Source organism: Cyrtonyx montezumae, unplaced genomic scaffold, assembly GCF_038088225.1.
Source record: "Cyrtonyx montezumae isolate F1298 unplaced genomic scaffold, pur_monq_1.0 scaffold_18, whole genome shotgun sequence".
NCBI classification, from domain to species: domain Eukaryota; kingdom Metazoa; phylum Chordata; class Aves; order Galliformes; family Odontophoridae; genus Cyrtonyx; species Cyrtonyx montezumae.
The window spans coordinates 1377239-1382884 of NW_027071914.1; the positions used below are offsets into that span (position 1 = coordinate 1377239).

General features: G+C 57.4%; 1 pseudogene; it reads left to right on the plus strand.

Annotated features, from left to right (window-relative positions):
* Nucleotides 1-311: 311 nt before the first annotated feature.
* Nucleotides 312-4592, plus strand: LOC136047372 (protocadherin beta-15-like; annotated as a pseudogene).
* Nucleotides 4593-5646: the final 1054 nt, after the last annotated feature.

A 5646-nucleotide genomic window follows, 5' to 3' on the forward strand; every position in this document is an offset into this window, starting at 1 on the left:
AGAAAAGTACTGTTAGTAGTATACTTCAACATTTTTATCATGGACATAGATAATGAGCAAAATTTCAACATCCTCTACTCTCCCTTCCATTAACCCATCCCTCCACTAAGATTTTCCACCCGTCCATTCCCCTCCAGATCAGTACTGCGCGTGCGGGCAGTAATCCTGTTACCAAACCTGGCGAGGATATACATTTCACTTTTGGACTCGTGTGTGCAGGAGGAGAGGAGATTCGAACAGCAAAGTGCAGATCGGCAGCACTGCACGGAAGGCGGATAAGGAGCTGTTCCAGGTTTGGACGCTGGGTGGGGATGTTGTCCACGGAGCGGCAGCTGCCTGTGCCCGCAGCGCGCTTTCAGCCGCAGACGCCCAGAAGAGCCTTGCAAGCCGCTCGGGAAGGGCGGCTGTGGGGGCACGGAGTCGGACGCTCGGGGTCTTTGTGGCCGAGCTGCTCGGGCCGCGGTCGCCGAGAGGCAGCGCCGCGTCTCGGAGCCGCCGAGCGAGGCTGCGAGCCATGGAGGCTGCTCGGAAAGGCCGGCTGCGGCGGAGAGGGACGGCGAGCGGGAGTGGCGGCGGCGGCGGCGAGAGGCGAGTGCTCTTGTGGCTCGTGTGCGTTTTCGTGTGTGAGAGCGGCGCCGAAACGCTGCGCTATTCTGTGGCGGAGGAAATGGCCAGGGACTCGGTGGTGGGCAACGTGGCCCAGGACCTGGGGCTTTCTCCGAGCCAGCTCGCGGCTCGCAAGGCGCGCGTTGTGTCCGAGGGGAGCGAGCAGCGTTTCCGCCTCGATCCGCGCAGCGGCGTCCTGACGCTCACGGAGACGCTGGACCGAGAGCGCATCTGTCCGCACAGCGAGAGCTGCACGCTCTTCTTTCAGCTTTTCCTGGAGAACCCGGTGCAGCTGGTCCGCGGGGAGGTGAACGTTCGGGACGTGAATGACAACTCCCCCGAGTTCCGGAAAAGGGAGGTGGATTTAAAGATTCTCGAAACGGCAGCTCCCGGGACTCGTTTTCCCTTAGAAAAAGCCTGGGACAGGGACGTGGGTATTAACGGCTTGCAGAATTACAGCCTCTCTCTGAACTCCCATTTTTCCCTTGATCAGAGGACAGGGAAAGATGGATCCAAATATGTGCAGCTCGTCCTGCAGAGGCAGCTGGACCGCGAGGAGCAGCGGGAGCTGCGTTTGGTGCTGACAGCCACAGACGGGGGCTCGCCGCCCAGGTCGGGCACGGCTGAGGTGCGTGTCGTGGTGCTGGATGCCAACGACAACATGCCGGTGTTTTCACAGGAGGTGTACGAGGTGCGCGTGGCCGAGAACAGCCCCCCGGGGCAGCTGCTGGTGCGGGTCTCGGCCGCGGATCCCGACGACGGCTCCTATGGAGAAGTTCATTACGAGTTCACACAGACATCGACAAAGTCCCTCCAGCTCTTCTACCTGAACCATGAGACAGGTGAAATACAGATTTTAGGCAATCTCGACTTTGAGGAAGAGAAATCCCACGAGCTGGTGGTGAGAGCCACGGATGGAGGGGGTTTCTCCGCCCATTGCAAAGTGCACGTGGAGGTGCTGGACATGAACGACAACGCGCCCGAGATCACGCTGAGCTCCGTGAGCGCGTCCGTCCCCGAGGACGCGCCGCCCCGCACCGTGGTGGCCGTGTTGAGCGTGCGGGACCGCGACTCGGGCGACAACGGGCGGACGGAGTGCGCCGTCGCCGGCGACGTGCCGTTCATCCTGACGGCCGCGTTCGCCGAGCACTACGAGCTGCGCACGAGCGCGGCCCTGGACAGGGAGACGACGGCGGAGTACAACGTGAGCGTGGTGGCGACGGACTGGGGCAGGGTGCGGCTGAGCGCTCGCGAAAGCGTGTTGGTGCGGATCGGCGACGTGAACGACAACGCGCCGCGCTTCACGCAGGCGCTGTACAGCATGTGGGTGAGCGAGAACGACGCGGCGTCGGTGCGGATCGGCAGCGTGAAGGCGACGGACTTGGACGCGGGCGCGAACGGGCGCGTGAGGTACGCGCTGTTGCGGGAGGAGGGCGAGGAGCGGCCCGCCGTGTCGGTGGACGCCGAGAGCGGGGCCGTGTCCGTGGTGCGGGCGCTGGACTACGAGGAGGTGCGCGCCGTGGAGGTGACGGTGTCGGCCGCCGACGGGGGCTCGCCGCCGCGGAGCGCCACGGCGCTGCTGCGGGTGCTGGTGCGGGACGAGAACGACAACGCGCCCGTGGTGCTGCACCCGCCGTCCAACGGCAGCGCGGCGCTGGGCGAGCTGGTGCCGCGGCGGGCGCGGGCGGGCTACCTGGTGGCCAAGGTGGTGGCGGTGGACGCGGACGCGGGGCAGAACGCGTGGCTGTGCTACGAGCTGGCCAAGGCGACGGAGCCGGGGCTGTTCCGCGTGGGGCTGCACAGCGGCGAGGTGCGCACGGCGCGGGCCGTGGGCGAGCGCGACGCGGCCCGGCACAGGCTGGTGGTGCTGGTGCGGGACCGCGGGCGGCCGCCGCGCTCCGCCAGCGCCACCCTCGCCGTCGCCCTGGCCGACGGCTTCTCCGAAGGCCACCTGCGGGCGAGCGAAGAGGCGCCGGCCGCCGAGCCCGACGGGCGGCTCACCCTGTACCTCAGCGTCTGCTTGGCCTGCGTGTCCGCGCTCTTCGTGGCCAGCGCGGCGGCCGCCGTGGCCGCCAAGGTGCGGCGGGCCCGGCGGGGCGAGCCGGGGACCTTGCCCACCTTCCCGCAGTCCGCCGCCGACAGCGGCGCCGGCTCCCTGTCCCGCAGCTACGTCTACGACGTCCGCCTCGCCGCCGGCACCGTGGACAGCGAGTTTCGCTTCCTCGGCCCTCTCTTCCCCTGCTTCCCCGCCGGGCTGCCGCAGGGCGCGCCCGACCAGCGGAGCTCGCCCTGCTCGGCCGGCCTCGGACAGCAAGGCGACTGGGCTGCGCAGGTGAGGAGCTGCGCGGGACCGGGGGAGCACGGGCGGAGCGCCCTCGGGGGGAATTGAGGGAGATGGGTTGTGGAGGTTGATGGAGTTGAGGAGGGATCGCGTCTGAGCACGGCTGCGGGGCGGCAGTGATTATCCGAGAGGCTGTGGGGGAGGTAGCGGACGGGTCCCCGTACCGGGGGTGGAGCTCGGAAGGGTGGGTGTGGGGACGTGCTGTTGGAGGTATGTATGCAATTAGATGGGGAGGGATCGGCTCGAGTGCTTTGTGCAGCAGCGAGGAGAACCCGAGAGGCCGTGGGGCTTGTGGCGTAGGGATTCCCGGAGACGGACGAGAGAATGGAATGAATCTGCTGAATCGCTGCTGGGGTTCTGGGGTGCTCGCTGGGTGCGGGCTGCCAGCGTTTTGCTCCATGTCTGGAGTAGTTTCCGCGGGTGAAGCCTGCGGTGTCCCCCCGACGGATGTGGTTATTGCGTGGCAGATGTGAAGCAGGAGGGCAGATGGGTAAGGCACAATGCAAGCCTAGGGCAAAGGAGGTGAAGGCAACAACTCCAACCTCCTGCTGTCAGTAGCCCTGGGGTTGCAAATTCGCTTCATTTTCTTAGCGTGGAAATATTTGTGTACAGTTGTGCTGCCTGTGTCACATCGTTAATAGTGTACCACATTAGGACCGATTTTGCAACATTGAGATGAAAGCATATTTTCTACTTGCATTTAAGAATCCTGGCATCTATGTCAAGTTCTCCCCCTCCTCGATCTGTTAAATGTTTCCAGTCATGTTTTTCTGAAAAAAAAACATGACTGGTCCATATTGTAGGATGATTTGGGAATTTATGTTAATTCTCTGTATATCATTAATCTGCCTCCCCATCCTCCTCCTTTGAACCTGGATAGAGGTTTATCAGATAAGAGCTTTATCAGATGCACTAGTTTATGATGTGCCCTCTCATCTTCCTTCTGACACCTGACCCCAACATCCAGATGTCAGCCCTCCTCTCTGTTCTTTGCAGGGTCAAGCTCTTTTCTGTGAAGACACAGCTTCCAGGCCAGCAGAAGAAAATGTCAGTTTGGATTAAAGTCCTTGGCTCACTCATCAGTAATAGAGGAGAAGGAGAAGCATCTCAGTACTTATGGGCTTGTATTCTCACAGAGAAAGGAGTGCATCAAAAACAGTGTTCTATTTTAGAGCAGGGACACTCTCCTCTTAACTCATACTTTATTCAGACAGGTGTTTCGTAATTATTTAAGGATGGGGCAGGAGGACTGTGTTGCATACTGTTTACACTGAGATTTGGTCTTTCTGTCAAAACACTATTGTACTTGAGGGATATTAAGGGAAATGCAAAAAAGGAGCTGATCTTCAAGATAACTTTCTGCTGCATCAGCTTTCTTGCATTCTTTGTTGTTGTCAAGTGAATTCTGTACAAATGTTTAAATTTTCTGTAATCTACTCAATACATGCTGTCAATCAAAATTAAAGGATTCTTGCAAAGGAAGTCTTTACTAAGAAGCAGAATGTCCTACATTAGAAACAACTGACATTGCCACATTCTACCAGAAATTTACAAACTCTCCAAGCTGCTAAATGTGGTCTGTGAGTACTGTATTCTTGTGTTTGTGTTTGTTTTATTTTAATTTTGTTTCATTCATAATGAGAAGCTGAAATAAATGGTTATAGAGCATTTCTGAGTGCATATTTGTGGATAAAAAATCAGCTGGAAGGCCACAGCCAGAGGGTTGTTGCAAGTGACTCTACTTCCAGGTTGATGCCAGTGAAGAGAAGCGTTCCCAAGCATCTGCCTTGGGAGTGGTACTCCTTGATGTCATTATCAGTGGAATAGATGGTGGTACTGAGTGCACACTCCACAAGTTTGACACTGAGCTGTAGTTTATACAACAGAAGGAAGGGATGTCATCCAAAGGGTGACAAACTCAAATGTGGGCCTATAAAAACCTAATGAGGTTCAACAAAGACAAATGTAAGGTGTTACACTTGGGTCAGGACAATCTCAGATACATATGCAGGCTGGGAGAGGAACTTCTTGAGAGTAGCCATGCCAAGAAGGACTTAATGGGTCCCGTTAGATGGAAAACTTAACTTGAGCCACTAGTGTGTGCTTATAGCCCAGAGAGCTGTTGGTATACTGGGCTGCATCAACGGAGAAGCAGCCAGCAGAGTGAGGGAAATCGATGTACCCCTCTATTCTGCCCTTGGCCCCATCTGGTACTCTGACCTGGGACCCATCACAGCAAAGATGTGGAGCCTTTGGAGAGAGTCCAGAGGAGAGCCATCAGGATGATCAGAAAGCTGGAGCATCTCTGCCATAAAGATAGGATAAGGGAGTTGGACTTCAATTTGGAGAAGAGAAGGCTCTGGGAAGGCTTCATTGCAGGCTTACAGTATTTAAAGGGAGATTATAAACAGAATGGAAGATAGCGATAGAATATGAGAGCATGGCTTTAGACTAAAGGAGGAAATATGTAGATGAAATGTCAGAAGGAAGCTTTTCACTGAGAGGATGGTGAGGTGCTGGAACAGGCTGCCTAGAAAGGTTGTAGATGTACCATCCCTGGAGGTGTTCAAGGACAGGATGGATGGGGCACTGGGCAACCCAATCTACTCCTTGATCTAGTGGTTGGCAACCCTGCCCACTGCTGTGAAGTTAGAACTACGTGATCTTTGCAGTTCCTTCCATCCCAAGCCATTCTATGA